Source organism: Hylobates moloch, unplaced genomic scaffold (genome assembly GCF_009828535.3).
Source record: "Hylobates moloch isolate HMO894 unplaced genomic scaffold, HMol_V3 SCAFFOLD_8, whole genome shotgun sequence".
In the NCBI taxonomy this organism is placed as follows: Eukaryota; Metazoa; Chordata; class Mammalia; order Primates; family Hylobatidae; genus Hylobates; species Hylobates moloch.
In genome coordinates, this window is record NW_026652283.1 from 25,869,155 (window position 1) to 25,885,667 (window position 16,513).

A 16,513-nucleotide genomic window follows, 5' to 3' on the forward strand; every position below is an offset into this window, starting at 1 on the left:
TTTGACAGTTCTTTGGGATTGTGAAATAAAAGGTGCTATAGAAATGTCTTGTATAGGCCTACTCAGTACTGTAAATGTCCACCTGATTTTATTTATGAAGTTTCAGGAATAGTCTACATTTGTTATTGTTTAAGAATTGGAATCACAAATTCAATTGGATTTAAAGGTTAGAAAAAAAGTATACCTAGGCAGGGAATACAGCAGGTGAGCTGTGGGAGAGGTATTGCCTGCCTTTTCCTAACTGTCCAGCAGGATGCAGACTCTTCAGCTTCTTTGTCAGTGCCCGCAGTTGACCGTACTCATAGTTTAAGTACAGCTCCAGAGTCATAGTCTCTGTGAACGAATATAAGTATTCTTCACTTGACTCAATGGGGTAGGTTCTAGAAGACACCTATACTAGCACAGTTGATGGTTGGTGAGCTTAAAACCTAATGGGAAAAGTAGCAGAACTAAAGCCAGGATTTAAAGCACGTGTATTTATATTATTGAAATAAGACAGAGATGGCAAAACAAATTTTAAAAGTTTTTTTTTAAAAACATACCTTAAATTAGTAGTGATGGTATATCATTTCCATTTACCATGCCCTGATTGGCAGATCTTTAGCCCATCATTTCATGGAGATACTTAGATGTGGACTTTGCTTTTTTATAAAAAGTTTCCAAGTTCTTCTAAGTACAGGTGGTTTGGGAAGATTGTCTTAGTAAAAAGGTGTGTGAGTAGGTCTATCAAAAGGAAACCAGTCATACTGCTACCTCCTTGCTGATACAAGTTTTGGGGGCATCTTTTCCCAGTAGGAATAGCTTATCTGCATTGAAAGTCTGCTGAGGCAGGTAGCCTGCCTCTTAGATGAGCTCTGCACAGATCTTAGGGAAGACCTTAACAGTTACAGGTCATGTGGTGACCTGATCATTCACAGTCATATTGTATAAATTCCAAACAGGCCTGGAGCCTTGGCAATTGTCTGTGGTGTGTGATAACACTTCTACTATGCTTAGCTTTTATTTATTTATGTATTTGTTTTTGAGACAAAGTTTCACTCTTGTTGCCAAGGCTGGAGTGCAATGCATGATTTTGGTTCACTGCAACCCCCGCCTCCTGGGTTCAAGCGATTCTCCTGCCTCAGCCTCCCAAATATCTGGGATTATAGGCATGCACCACCACGCCTGGCTAAGTTTTGTATTTTTAGTAGAGATGGGGTTTCACCATGTTGGTCAGGCTGGTCTCAAACTCCCGACCTCAGGCGATCTGCCAGCCTCGGCCTCCCAAAGTGCAGGGATTACAGGTGTGAGCCACTGCGCCCGGCCTGTGCTTAGCTTTTAAATTCTTAACAAGCTCTTTGCCTTCCCCTTAATTAACACCAGATCAGGTGGTAGCCCAAATTGTTGATTCTCTGGCCATTTATACAGAAGGCTTCCTGTTTTCCTTGCCTTTTGCTGATTCTCGTTGATTCCACAGGTATAGAATTTCTACATGTTATAATAGATAAATCTCTGATCCCATATGCACAGATAGCATCCATTGTTTTCTTACCTCTTTGAGTGATTTACTGTCTCTACAGCTGATTCAGGAGATTTTATTACTCTTTTTCCTGATTCCTGGGACACTTTTACTGCTTTTGCAGTTCCTGAATAGGGTGGAGTTAATAATGTTTAACACCTCAAATCAACTACAAATACAAGACACCCAGAATAAAGAACAAGATGGCAGAAACTAACATGAGGGCATGATAGCTAATACCAGCTATTTTTGGCATTCAGGGTTGCTGTACCTTTGTTATGGAGTCTAGCTTTCATTCTGTCTGTGAAAGTTTAGAAAATTGAGTTTGGGACAGAGAAGCTTCTGCACACATTAATGCGCACTTTTCAGGGGCCAAGTTCTCCCATTCCTATTCTGCTTTTATGAATACAGTTATTGCTATTCTGCTTTTATGATCTGGAGATTTTGACTGCATTTCTCTTGATTCCTCACCAATTCTAGAGACACAGTAAGTAATCTGAACATTTAATATGAAGAATACTTTGTGTAATTTATATGTCTCAAACTTTGTCTCCCAGTGGTAATATATAGATTTAGCTCCCCGAATATCATCTTCCCCTCTTAAATGTTCTTGATTCCTTTTTCTTTCTGAATGTCACCCATTAGGGCACAGGTCTAATAATTTTATCAATGCCAGTAACCACTTATCCCTTACTATGCACCAGACATAGTGCTAAGTACTTTATATATATTATCTCATTTAATCCTTATAGCAATCTTGTGAGTTATTATCTCTACCTACAAATGAGGAAATAGGAGCTTAGAGAGGTGAAGTGACTTTCCCAGGGTCACACAGGTAGATAGTAAGTGGTAGAGTTAGAAATTGCTTCTTTGGGCCGGGCGCGGTGGCTCACACCTGTAATCCCAGCACTTTGGGAGGCCAAGGTGGGCAGATCACGAGGTCAGGAGATCGAGACCATCCTGGCTAACATGGCAAAACCTCGTCTCTACTAAAAATAAAAAAAATAGCCGGGTGTGGTGGCAGGCACCTGTAGTCCCAGCTACTCCAGAGGCTGAGGCAGAATGACGTCAACCCAGGAGGTGGAGCTTGCAGTGAGCTGAGACCGCGTCACTGTACTCCAGCCTGGGCGACAGAGTGAGACTGTCTCAAAAAAAAAAAAAAAAAAGAAATTGCTTCTTCAGATCAGGTTTGCTCTCTCTTACATTGCATTATTTTACTACAGAAACTTCTCCTTTTCTCTTTAATTTACCTCCCTCTTCTAGTCCCACCCCAAGTTTTCTTTCTTCTCTTTTTTCCCCTCCTTTTTTTGCATGTCAGACATAAATTCTCTTGAGAAAAGTATGCAGAAATAATTCAATTGTATTCTGATTTCTTATAGAGAGAGATTTACTCTTAACACTTACTTTAAGAATAATACCAGGAGCCCTTATATTTGTATTACACTTTATAGTTTTATGAAGCATTTTTACACATTTCCTTACTTAATCCTCATAGCAGTCAGGTGGTATAGGCAGTGAGAGTTATGGCTATTACACCTATTTTCAGGTAAAGAGAAGAACTCAGATTAAGTGACTTGTCAGATCTCAAAATAAGAGACAGAGCCTGAATTTAAACTTAGGTCTTTCGACTCTAATATAAACACTTTATTTAACACACTGGTCTTCCTTGTAGAATAAAAGCTGCTACAAGTGAATTGTTCACTAAGGGCTCTACAAAATTAGTTGATGAGATAAGGTTTTTGCCCTTAGCAATTACAGTGCTGAAATAAATGATATAATCAAATGTTCTGACTTCATTTAAGCCAATTAGGAGTGGGTAAATATCATTATAGCATGGCATTTTCTAAAGGTTTAAGCCTTGAGCTTTGTTTTGTTTTGTGAGAATTGAGAAGCTGGAATTTTAGTTCCGCATTTTAAATCATGAAATGTTAAAGTCCTTAATTCTTAAGTTATTGTCTGTCTCATTGTGCACTCAACTGCTTACATTCTAACTAAAATGATGATAAAGGAATAGGGTGAAGGGAGGACAGACATAAACAGTGAAATTAAGGAGTTGGGAATCCTAACAAGGGCTTGCTGAGGTATCTTACAGAAGCACTTTTTTTTTTTCTTTTTTTGAGACAGAGTCTCACTCTGTCGCCCAGGCTGGAGTGCAGTGGCACGATCTCAGCTCACTGCAAGCTCCGCCTCCCGGGTTCACGCCATTCTCCTGCCTCAGCCTCCCGAGTAGCTGGGACCACAGGTGCCCACCACCACGCCTGGCTAATTTTTTGTATTTTTAGTAGAGATGGGGTTTCACCGTGTTAGCAAGGATGGTCTCAATCTCCTGACTTCGTGATCTGCCCGCCTCGGCCTCCCAAAGTGCTGGGATTACAGGTGTGAGCCACCACGCCCGGCCTACAAAAGCACTTTTGTAGAAAATTGAATATGATCCTTAAAAGAATGGATAAGCTACAAGTAGCATTCACTTCTGGAAAGTGTTAATGTTTGAGAGCTCAGACAGCTTCCTTAATGATCCATTTTTGACATACTGTCTTGTACTAGTGTCTGTTTTATTAAATTTAATTTTTACTAGCAGTGTTCATTTTTACTTAGTTAAATGTCTACCCACTGACCTGCTCCTATTGTGGAAACACCACACCGTGTTTGCCCCTTATGACTTTTCTGTATTTGGCAGCAGAGGCTGGTTGCTCAGTTTATTGTAGTACTAGGGAGTTGCCCTTTGTTGTGTTTTTTACAACAGCGATCCATTTCATTTGGACATTTTCAGATCTGGTTGAGGATGTTCTCCATATGTCGACTCTTACCTAGCCAAACAGAATAGACTTTTTCTATTTTAGTGGCTGGATTGGAAAATTTTAGTACTGAATTGCATGTATATTCTTAATATTGGCAAATCCTAAAGGAGTCACAGACTCATAATATTTTAGTGAGGTTAGTCATCATAATTCATTATTTATCAGCTATTTCCAGGGCACTGGGTTAGGTACCATGGCAAAATAGAGACAAATAGACGTTTGGCCCTCCATTTAGAAAAGTTCAATCCAGTAAGAGGTATAATGTATGGGTACAAATAACTGTAATTCAAACAGAAAGTGATAACGGAGTAACAGGGTACTGTGGGAACAGAGGAAAGAGAGATTGCTTCTGGCTGTAGAGATTAGGAAAGCTTCCTATATGAAGTGAAATATGAATTGACCATTTCAGAGTGAAGGACATGCCACGCAGAGGGATTAGCATAAATTGGGTGTATCTGTACAGCACCTGGTAAATTCTGTTAATTATCTACTTCTCTTTCTGCTCTATTGGATTTGAACCCGTTGAACTTAGAGAATTGATGTTTTCCAGCTTTTCATTCTCTACTTCACCACCTGCTCAACTTGGTACATTAATTACTTACAGTTGTTAAGTGGCAGTAGTGTATATGGACTGAATTCAAGGAAAGAGAGTCCAGAAATGGGAAGACCAGTGAAGAGACAAATTTAAATAATCTAGGTGATAATAATGAAGTTCTAAACTAGGTCAGATTGGGAAGGAGAGACTTGCATGGATGGGTCTCTCCTTTCTAGTGAGAGAACCTAGACAGTTCTTTCACTGTGAATTGTACATAAAGTACACACCGTGTACCAGGAGATATGGAAAGGGAAAGACACGGTGCTCCCTCAGAAGCCAGGCAGGTGACTGGAGAGCTACATTCACAGGGGTAGAAATAGCTGCAATCAGGCATAGCAGCTGTCATGAAAGAGCAGTGAGAGGCACACCTAAGGGAGAGGGGCACCTACTTGGGATAGTGAGAGAAGCTTTCCAAGGATGTGTGAGTGTTTGAGCCTAGACTTGAAGGGTGAGGAGAGGAGTGTTTCAGGCCGAGGAGCCTCAGGCGGGTATTATCACATAGTGATGTAAGACACTGAAGCATATTAGGGGGCCACAGGAACCGGAATTGTTGCCATGGTGCTGGACAGGAGCAATGAACTTTTATTTGCTGTGTATTTATGTTTATCCAGCTTTAGCACTCTGAGCTTTTGTAAGAAAGTGTTTCTGTTGCCTCTAGTAGCCTATTGGAAGCACCTCTTCTGTGCTTCCCACTCCCAACCTGGAGTGCAGTGCCGGTGATAAATTGTCTCTTGCTTCCATTTTGTGAAATTAAACAGGAAAAGTAAAGACGCCATCAGCCAAAGAGATAAAGGGAAAAGTAAATCCACTAAAATCCTTTTCTTTGATGAAGCCTAGAACCACCGAGGTTGTTGTATAAAGAGAATGCTGCATCAAAGCACAGCTTCAAGAGCACCTGACTTGAGGGAGGGGATTGTGGTAGGAACATGATTATTTACCTTTCCCATATGGTTTTATGGAACTCTTAAACATTTCCCAAGACTGTAATACCTAATACTGAAGTCCTTTTATTCTAGTTCTAGCCTTGATTCTTTTCCTCTTCTCTACTCTAAGCCTTATCATTTTTAAAAAATAACACAGTTTAATAACTAACATGACCCTAAACTTCAGGTGGTGTCAAACATCATCTCCGGTCCTCCTCTATCCTTGTTTGGTCATTCAGAGACCTGTATGTGCAAATCATTATTATAAACTTTGTTGTATAATCTACATTAGATTGCTAGAGCTAAAAAGCACTACAGATTTCTTTTTTACATAGATTTACTTTCTACAGTGGTTATTTTTTTTTTCTGTCCTTTGGATTGGACCACTGAAACAGAATATAAAGTTGTTTTCTAAGGACAACCAAAAAGTTAATGGTAGTCTCTAATTCAAATTATATCCATTGTATTTCTAGGCCAGGGGTTGGCAGCTGTGTTGGCTTTAGTGCCGTTACTGATAATACTAAAAGATTATGGGCACTCTCAGGAGGAAAGTGAAAGGAACAGGAGGAGAAAAAGCAGGCTTGCGGGGTGGTGGGGGAGGCATAGAGAGGGGGCAGGAGAAAAAGTACGTATGGTTAAAAGAGGTCAAGTACCTCTCACACCTATTCCAGGTACCACTTGGTGGGACCAATGCCATATTTAAGGATGAAGTTGAACTCCCAGCAGTCTTGTCTGAAAATACTCTGGTTGTATTTTTATGCCAAAAATGGCAGTTTGTTTTAATCAAACATTTCTGGATTTAATTTTTAAAATTGTTTATGGACCAGTGTCTCTCTCTTTTTAGAATTGAGCAGAAAAGGAGACAGAAATCAACATACTTTAAATATCAATGAAAATTATAAGCACATTTCTGAAATGTAGTTACAGCTTTAAGATCTAAATCCATAGATTATCCCCATTGTATAGCCCAATTCAGGCACAAGGTGGCAGAAGGTAAAGGGATGAATAGCTGGGAACATGTGTTTAAATTTTTACTGTAGTAAAACTGCATTTTCATACTAACCAAGAGTGTAACTGGACCCACAGAAGGAAAAATAGGGCTAAGAAATTAGAGCCTGTGCTTTCCTGTACAAGTAAACCAAGTACTGTCTCCCTTTCAGAAAACATTATCAAACAACAAAAAATTTATTTTTTAGAACTTACACAAAATATTGGACTGACAAAGCCAAAAACAAAAATACTTAAGATTTTAGCTTTTCTGTAATAGTGGTGAAAAGTAATTTCTCAGATTGTAAGAAATACTGTGTTAAATTGAAGTTTTTGATTGATTTTCAGAGTTGAAAGATGCATTAGAGGTCATCTAGTCCAACTCTGTTGTGAATTCCCTGTACATCATCTCCAACAAGTGGATATTTAGTCTTTGCCTAAATATTTAAGTTCTTTGCCTAAAGATAAGGAACTTAACAGATCATAAGATAGCTAACTTTCATTTCCTTAAGTGGTTAATAAGCTCTTTTGTCCCCAATCCTCTTCTCACTCCCTGCACTGTGAGTGTGGGTGATCTCATATGCTCTGATATCTTCAATAACTTCTCTGCAATGATGACTTCCAAACTGGTATATCTTGCTCAGGTCCCCATCCTGATCTTGAGACCCCATTGTCCATCTGTCTTCTAGATATCACCACCTTTGGTGTGTTCCACGGGTAACTTAGATTCTGCTCGCCCAGAGCTTTTTATCTTCTCCCTTCCCAGAGCCATTCTTGTGCTCCTTAGCTTTCCCAGTGCGTGGCGTTGTTCTCTATTTGGTTCTTAAGCTGTAAACCTGGAAATCACCCTTGACTCGTCCTCCTTGTTTATGACTGACATCTAGTCATTTTTTAGGTCTTCCTTAACTATGTCTTGAACTCTGCCTTTGCTCTTCCTCCAGTGCCAGAATATTCATTCAGGTGCCCAATGATTGAACTAGCCGTCTTTCCCTGCTACCAGTCTTGCCTTCTTTCAGTCTGTCTTCCATGTGGCTGCCCACGACTGTCCTAAACTTGAATCTGATTATGTAACTTTCATCCTTAAAATTTCTAGTGACTCCCCATGGCCTCTTCCAGGCTCCTTAGTGTGACACATGAGTTCCTTTTTAGTTTTCCAGCCTTATACTTCCATCACTCCCCTACTCACCTCTCCAACCACACTGAACCACTAGCTTTCTCGTACCTTCGATCTCACACACTACTTTCTGGAATGCCCTTTCCTATACTTTTTGGGTAATTCCTGTGCTTTCTTTGGTATTCTTCTTAGGCATCTCTTTCAGGGAGGCCTGCCTTGACCTCTTACCTCCAGCAGGGTTAGGTACCTCTCCTAGGCTTTCTGACAGTGTCTAGTATATGTTTCTTTTATGTTTTTTAAATATCCAAACTACAGTAAGAGGTAATAATGTTGGGCATTGACTGTGTGTCAAAACTTAATGAGCATTTGCTATGTGCCAGGCATAGGACAGTGCTAACTGGAAAGTGTTTCCTTATATAATTTTCAACTGGTTCTCATCTCAGAATTAGAGATAATTTTATGTCACTGCAATAGTAGTATTTGAAGATGGCTATCTAACATCTTCTCTCTTTCAGGCTCAGTATCTTCATTGAATTTGTTCAAATATGGATTTCAGACCTCTTGCCTTCCTGGTCACTCCCCTCCATGTGTTTTATTTTGTTTTCTCTCTTAAAATACGTGGTTCCGTTTTACATCAAATAGAGTTGTCATAAAGGAACATAGGGCTTCTCAGATGGGTAGAAGCTGGATATGGATTGTCATATTTAAGGTATAGACCTCACTTACCTAGGTCCTTAGCTGTGAACATTTTTCTGAACATTTTCCAGAAGTCACCAGAATTACGGGAATTTACTTATAGTTAGCAAGTGATGGAGAGACTGACATAAAACCAAGAATGCCAGTTAGTGAATTTATTAATATAACTGTGAGCGGAACAGAAGCTTATAGTTTGGTGAGCACACTCTCATCACTATAGGAGAATCTACAGGGGAAGCCCGCCCATCTAATCAAATGGGTAATCTTAATGGGGAGTGTCACTAAGTCAGGATAACCCGATGGAGAGTCTTTATAAGGATGCAGCTGTCCAGCACTGCTCTGGGGATATGGTCAGTGTGCTTTCACCTCAGACAGTGTTGGGGGCACATAGGCAAAGTCTTCCTTGTTAAACTCCTGCTCCCCCCCCACTACCCCAGATTAATATAACCTCCTTCTGTCAACATAGTTGACAAGGTTTCAGCTTTCTTAATTCACATTCCAATCCTGTCTCCCAGAAACTATACCCTACTCACTTTTGACCAGACTTGGGTATCCCCAGCCCTTTTCAGTCACACATTTTCTTGGAATTACTTACAGTGATGGCTAAATTCCATCACTCTATTTGATTCAGACTGGTGTTACTCCCAGAGGATGACTTAATTTTCTAATTATGAGGACATTTATTTTGCCCTTTGTATGACTATAGGACATCACTAAGTGTTGAATAACTTCTCCAGATATGAGCCAACTAGTACAGTGTAGAGTATGGCATTCACCTTCCTTGTGCATGACTTTATTTATATGTGTGTGTCAACTCAGCCCAAGATTAAGATTGTATACATTTTAGGGGCAGCCATTTCACACTTTAATTTATGTCAAGCTTTTTTTTTTTGAAGTGGAGTCTTGCTGTGTTGTCCAGGCTGGAGTGCAGTGGCACAGTCTTAGCTCACTGCAGCCTCTGCCTCCCGGTTTCAAGTGATTCTCCTGCCTCAGCCTCCCAAGTTGCTGGGATGACAGGCGAGTGCCACCACGCCCAGCTAATTTTTGTATTTTTAGTAGAGACGGGGTTTCACCATGTTGGCTAGGCTGGTCTCGAACTCCTGACCTCAAGTGATCCACCCACCTCTGCCTCCCAAAGTGTTGGGATTACAGGCATGAGCCATCATGCCCAGCCTATGTCAAGCTTTTATTTGAAAAAACTCTTTAATTCTTTTTTTTAAAATGTAATTTAAAAAATATTTTAATAGAGACAGGATTTCGCTATATTGTCTAGGCTGTTCTCGAACTCCTGGGCTTAAGCAATTCTCCTGCTTTGGCTTCCCAGGGTGCTGGGATAGTTGCCTTTTTGTGTGTGTGTTTTGAGATGGAGTCTCACTTTGTCACCCAGGCTAGAGTGCAGTGGCATGATCTCGGCTCACTGCAACTAACTTCCACCTCCTGGGTTCAAGTGATTCTCCTGTCTCAGCCTCCCAAGTAGCTGGGATTACAGGCCCCTGCCTCCATGCCCAGCTAATTTTTGTATTTTTAGTAGAGATGGGGTTTCACCATGTTGGCCAGGCTGGTCTCGAACTCCACTCAGGTGATGTGCCCGCCTCGGCCTCCCAAAATGCTGGGATTACAGGCGTGAGCCCCCGCGCCTGGCCTGGTTGCTTTTTTATGTATACAACAGTTTTCACAATTTATATTTAGCATTTGATTTTTTTTAACCCAAATATAATTCTTTATGTTTTCTCTATTAAATTTTATTTGTTAAAGTTAATATTCTGTTAAAATTGTTTTAGATCTGACTCTGCTCTCCTTTTTTTCATTATTCTCTCCAGGCTCTGGTCATCCCTACATTTTGATAAGGATGTTGGAAAAACTTTTATCCAGATCATTGGTAACACTATTGCCCAAGCCCAGTGAATATTGCAGAACTTATTTATGAGCATTCTGAGTTTTGTTATTTAATTGGTTATGTATACGTGTTACTCAGCCCATCTCTCTTTTCCTCTCAGAAAGAATTGGAGAGTGGAGCTTGTTAAATACCTTTCAGAGCATCACATAGATTTGTCTTAGAGCTTTGCCAACAAAAGAAATAAAATTACTTGGCAAGACTTGTTCTTCCTGAACCTACACTGATTCTCAGTGATTGCCCATCTTTGTCTACTCAGAAACTGTTTTATAATCATCTAGGATTTTCTTCGGGCTGAATGATAAACACAGAGTTAATCTTTTGCCACATTCATTTTCTTATGTTTGTGTTTTTTCCTCACTCTGAAAGATGGAGTACTTTGTCTCCTGTCTTAACCTCTTTGGTCTTCCTAACTTGTTAAAGAGTTATTGTAGCATTCAGCAAAATTCCCAGGCAGGCTCACAGTAGACAACTGGTCAAGTCATATTTGCAGTGTGTCGGGGGCAGGTCTTTTATGGCCGCTTCACGTGTCATGGGCATTGGTTCTTTCATCCTAACACACCACTTTTTGCTGTCGTTCTCCTAGACTGAGAAGAGAGGCAGGGATTGAGCAATGGACACTGGACTGGAAGTTCCCTTTTATAAAGTAAGCGTCATACCTACCTCTCCAGGTAGAAATATGTAAAAGGTCTTTGTAAACTGTGAGGGGGTATTCAAGTGTAGAATTTTTAAAAAGCAAAATAGAAGTGAAGGGTTTCTTTCCTTTTTTTTTTTTCTGACATGTATTAACTACACCGTTTACCTTAACCAACATACTCAGCCTTTTGTGTATACCAGGCCTTTTGTAAACTTTCTCTTCCAGACATAAATTCAGAAGTCCCTTTTGTAGCCCTTAATGATTTTCTTAAGTTCAGCTCATTGTGGACATTTGACTTCCTGATACCATCCTGTGTTTCTTTTATAGGCATCCATGTTATGTGACCCTCCTTTCTTTTTCTGTGTCTTTGAAAATCTGAGTTCATTGAAGAGCTCTTTGTGCAGCCAGTCTTTTCAGAATCTTCCCATTTTCTGTCATTAATATCCTTTGCAGTTTATAGCCAGAACTCTGTTTCTTATATCAAGTTTTAATCTTTGTGTTGTGACTAGAAGAAAGAGGATAGACGCAATACTGGTTTTATGTCAGTCTGTCCATCACTTGTTTGGTTATACAAGTCCCCCACTACCACCACTACCATGTTTTTCTGACTCATTCTCTTTCTTTCTCTCTTTTTTTCATCATTCTTTTCTGGATTCTTCTTGTGATATAACTAGGAATTATTCTAAAGCTCACAAGTTTCAGTCTGGTACTTTATCAGATCATGTATAGATATGGAACATTTTCCTTGTTATTCTTCTAAATTCATTTTCAATTTATAATTTACTTCCAACAGAACAAAATGACACTGTCTTCAGGGTAATAATCATGTTTGCCTTCCTTTGTATTTTTCTCATAACACCTAGTAAAAGGTAGGTATTTAATACAAGAGAGCATTTAGTGAAAGAGAGCCTGGTAAGTGTGAATTCTTATGGGCATAATTCAGGAGTAATCCAAAGTCCTTACTGTCTTTGCAGGGTTTTACATGTTCTTGCCCCTGTCACCTCTCTGAACTCTTTCTTACCACTCCACCTCACTCTCTCTGTGCCATACTGAACTCCTTGCTGTTTGTAACTGCATACGTCTGCTTCAGGGCCTTTGCACTTACCATACGTACTGTGTGGTAAATCATTCTTTTTCATCTCATTCAAACCTCCTTCTCAATGAAACCTCTTCTGATGACCTTATTTAAAATTGTAATGCCTCTTCCAGCACCTATACTTTTTTTCCATCCCCTCACCCCACTAGAATATAAGATCCATAAGGGCTGGTATTTTGTGTCATTTGTATTTTTATAAGGTGCCAGGAGCAGTATCTGGCACATAGTGGATGCTCAGTAAATATTTGTTGAATTAATTAATCAAGGCCAGTTTAACTAGACTTCTGTTCTTGAGAGCTTCCTAAAACAGATGACTCATCTTTCTTTTTTGAGTCTCAGGCAGGATTTACTTTTCTTTTCTCTGAACATTTTGTAATTTTTGTTGCCTAATTGTGTCCCATGTTTCCATTCCCAGCTATTGTAACAAACTTGAAAATTCCATGGTAAATTGCTCTCTGGTTTCCCAGTACTTACATTTATCATCGAATTTCTTCCCAGTGGTCACATTCACATCCAGAATATCTCTTTTCCTATTTGAGAGGTGGAAGGGTTAGCAAGGCATTTATCAGAGACATGGATTTTAGCTGTGGGAGAATTCTAGCGGCTATCCCAAAAGTTGAAGTCCCCATCACAGCTTATTTGTGTCAGTCTCAGTCTCTAGAATACCAGCAATTCTTTATGCTTCTACTTTCCTTGCTTTTGCCCTATTCTTGTGCAGAGTCCCATTTCATCAAATCTCAGTGATGCTTAATAGTATCATATTAACTTATTGTAAATTGTCAGTTTTCTTTCTTTGTTTAATACCCATATTCTGGGCATGGGTTTCCACAGACCTGAGACCACTTTGTTGCTAACACCTTTCCCATTTGTTTTTCTGCAACAAATAATTGACCCAAGCATTCCCATTATTTTCAGTTTTTTCAGAGCATGCTTTTTCAGAGCATGCCCAGCCAGCTTCTTTCATTGTTACAGTAATATCTGAACTTTTTCTATCTCTTCTTCCATTTTCAGCTTAAGGTCTACTTGATAAGTTAATCAAAATTACATAGTGATTAGAAAAAGCTCAAGATCCATCACCATTTTAACTGTGTGACCTAAAACAAATTTCTTAAGTTCTTCTCTAAATTTGTTTTCGTATCTGTAAAATGGGGAGTGGGGAGCAGTAATGCCTGCTTTTAATCATTACTTTCAGAATTGAGTGATATGAAGATGATGATGATAAACTTTTATGTAGGGTTTACTATTTGCCAGATGTTGTTTTAAAAGCCTTACATATTAACTAATACAGTATATGTGGTATACAGTTCTGTTTATTAGCATATGCATGGCACGTGGAAGCAGTCAGTAAATGTTAGTTTTTATTAGCAGCAGCGGCAGCAGATCTCTGGGTAAACATTCTTTTCTTAGTTTTTGCAAGGTATACTTCCTCACCAGTGAAAAGTGTGTTACAGATTATCGTATGCCGTGGTATGAATCAGACATTTGTGTACCATTTGTACCATTTTTGACACTATTCATTTGCTATAAGAAACCACAGAAATCTTACAATAGTCCCTTCTCTTAAAAAATTATATTTTAGGATTAATGCCCAGACAATAATAATGCCATTGTTGAGAAGCCAGCCATTACACACTGAAACTAAATACAAATTATGTCTTTAAATTTAAAGTAAAATTTCAACTTTTAAAAATAGAAATTTTATTGAAAATTAGTTTTTATAATTTACATTTAGTAAATTCTATATATTTTCACTGATTCAGTACAAAATGTTTAAATCAAAATACCTATTGAGAAAGCACTATAGAAACTTTGCTAGGTATTAAGGTTAAAAATCCTAAATCATTACATTTTCCATGGCAGAAAACTGATAAAATCATTGAGTAGTCAATTTCTGAAATGTTTCTTAATTTTAGAATAATATGGGTAAACAGCCAGGTGCAGTGGCTCACGCCTGTAACCCCAGTGACTCAGGAGGCTGAGGTAGGAGGATCATTTGAGGCCAGGAGTTTAAGGCTGCACTGAGCTATGATGGCACCACTGCACTCCAGCCTGGGTGATGGAGTGGGACTCTATCTCTAATTAAAAAAAAAAAAAGGAATAATATGGGTAAGTGTATTTAAAGTACACTAAGAATAAAACAAAATATTTGTTATATGTAGACTCTGAGTTTTTTTTTTTTTAGATAGAGTCTTACTCTGTTGCCCAGGCTGGAACGCAGTAGTGGGATCCCAGCTCACTGCAATCTCAGCCTGCCGGGTTCAAGCGATTCTCCCATCTCAGCCTCCCGAGTAGCTGGGATTACAGGCATGCACCACCACGCCTGACTAATTTTTGTATTTTTAGTAGAGATGGGGTTTCGCCACGTTGACCAGACTGGTCTCGAACTCTTGACCTCAGGTTCACCCACCCGCCTCAGCCTCCCAAAGTGCTGGGATTACAGGCGTGAGTCACTGTGCCCGGCCAAGACTGTTTTGATAGAACACTTAGTGTCTCTCTCACCTTGTATTTAGAAAAGTTAGAAAGTAAAGGATAATGTATACAGAAAGCTTTTTGAAGACTCTTAAGAAGTTCATAAATATGGGGCACTACGACTATGCATATGAAAATATTTCCTATCAGTTGGCAGTTACTGCCTCTTATAGTGGCATGGAACCTCTTGAGTTAAACCAAGGCTCAGTGAGATTTGGTGATTTAGGTAGTGTCATTTTATGAACAAGCAGGACTCTACTCAGGTCTTTTATTTTATTATACTTCTCTTTGACATTCACTCCAGTTAAAGAACTCTTTTAAAAGACCTCATGCCTGGTCTCACGGAGATTCAAAGGTGTTTGAGTCCTTCCTTATTATCCCCTTGGAAGATGCTTTGAGGACCCCAGTGATGAATCCCAAGAACTCTGTCTCCACTATCCCTGGTATAGGGCACCTCATCACTCTGGCGTTATCCCTGAAGGGCCTTCATAATAATGTGCTTAAAGAGTCCCGTATTATGTCCTTCAGGATGGAGCTTGACTTGCCCAAATTGCTATGTACATGTTAAAGAGAGGCTGGAACTGAAGTTGGTCATTTCTCACTGGATCAGTCAACAAGATTTGAGTACTTTCTGTGTGCTCTGCATCATTCTGAGTACTCTGGGGGACAGAATAAGGCGTGGCTCCTGCCTTCAAGGAGTATGGAATTTAATAGAAGATGACAACATACATGATTGTAAATCTGTCTACATGAGAGTACCTAATTGTGAGATTCCTAATAAACAGCAAGACATGTTCTGAAAATGTGAAACATAAATGAGGTTGAAGAAATTGTGAAAAGTTTAGCAGAGGAGGAATCATTTGTCAGGTTCTTTAAATACAAGTAAAGGGGAAAGGAAGGACCATTTTTAAGTTTAGATATTCCAAGGGTTAGTGGTGAGGTTGATTATGGTATGTCTTCTCGTTGATGAGGGAGGAGACTGGCGAATAGTGGAAAATAAAGTTAAATAGCTAGGGTGGGGCCAAATTATGGGTTTTAATAAAAGCCAGGCATAGAAATTTAGATTGGGGTGGTAGAAAAAGGAAGGCTTTAAAAGTTTTCGAGCCAATGAATGACATCATACAAGTTCTATATAAAGAGCAGTGATTTCAGGATGGGAGAGAATGGCATCAGGAAGACCCACTTGAATGCTGGTAAGTAATGTTACTAACAGTGCCATTAGTAACATTAATGTTACTAGGGCCTGGACTGATATGCTGCTGATGGAAGTGAGAATGAAGAATAAGGTGGGATGAAAAAGATTTTGACAAGAGTTTTTTAATGAACCTGAAACGGGAAAGGGCGAGATTAACTAAGCCTGCTTGCCATGGACAGCAGTGGGGTTGCTAGAAGATTAGCTGTGGGGAAAAAGTTATGCATTTACCTTTGGGCATAATGAAATGCAACTGACTCTCCATATTCATGGGTTCTGCATCCACTGATTCAAACAACTGTAGAACAAAATTGTCAGAAAAAACAATACAACAATAAAAAATGATACAAATAAAAAACAACATGGTATACCAACTATTTACATAGCATTTATATCGTAGTAAGTATTATTAAGTAATCTAGAGATGATTTAAAGTATATAGGAGGCGGTGTGTAGGTTATATGCAAATACTATACTATTTTATCCCAGTAACTTGAGCATCCATGGATTTTGGTATACAAGGGGGATCCTGGAACCAGTTCCCCATGCATGTAAAGGATGACTGTATGAGTTATCTGTAAAATGGTTTGGTTGAAATGTTTAGAAAACAGCTA

General features: G+C 39.3%; 1 protein-coding gene across 5 annotated transcripts in view; it reads left to right on the forward strand.

Annotated features, from left to right (window-relative positions):
- Positions 1-16,513, forward strand: part of STK38L (serine/threonine kinase 38 like) — a 148,533-nt gene that overhangs the window by 74,926 nt on the left and 57,094 nt on the right. The window contains exon 1 of one of the 5 annotated variants that reach the window (XM_058443014.1): positions 11,139-11,151. The exons of the other annotated variants lie outside the window; for them this stretch is intronic. The gene's annotated coding sequence lies outside the window, so the exon portion shown is untranslated. Of the gene's footprint in view, positions 1-11,138; positions 11,152-16,513 lie in introns of those variants that run through there. 5 annotated transcript variants of the gene reach the window in all.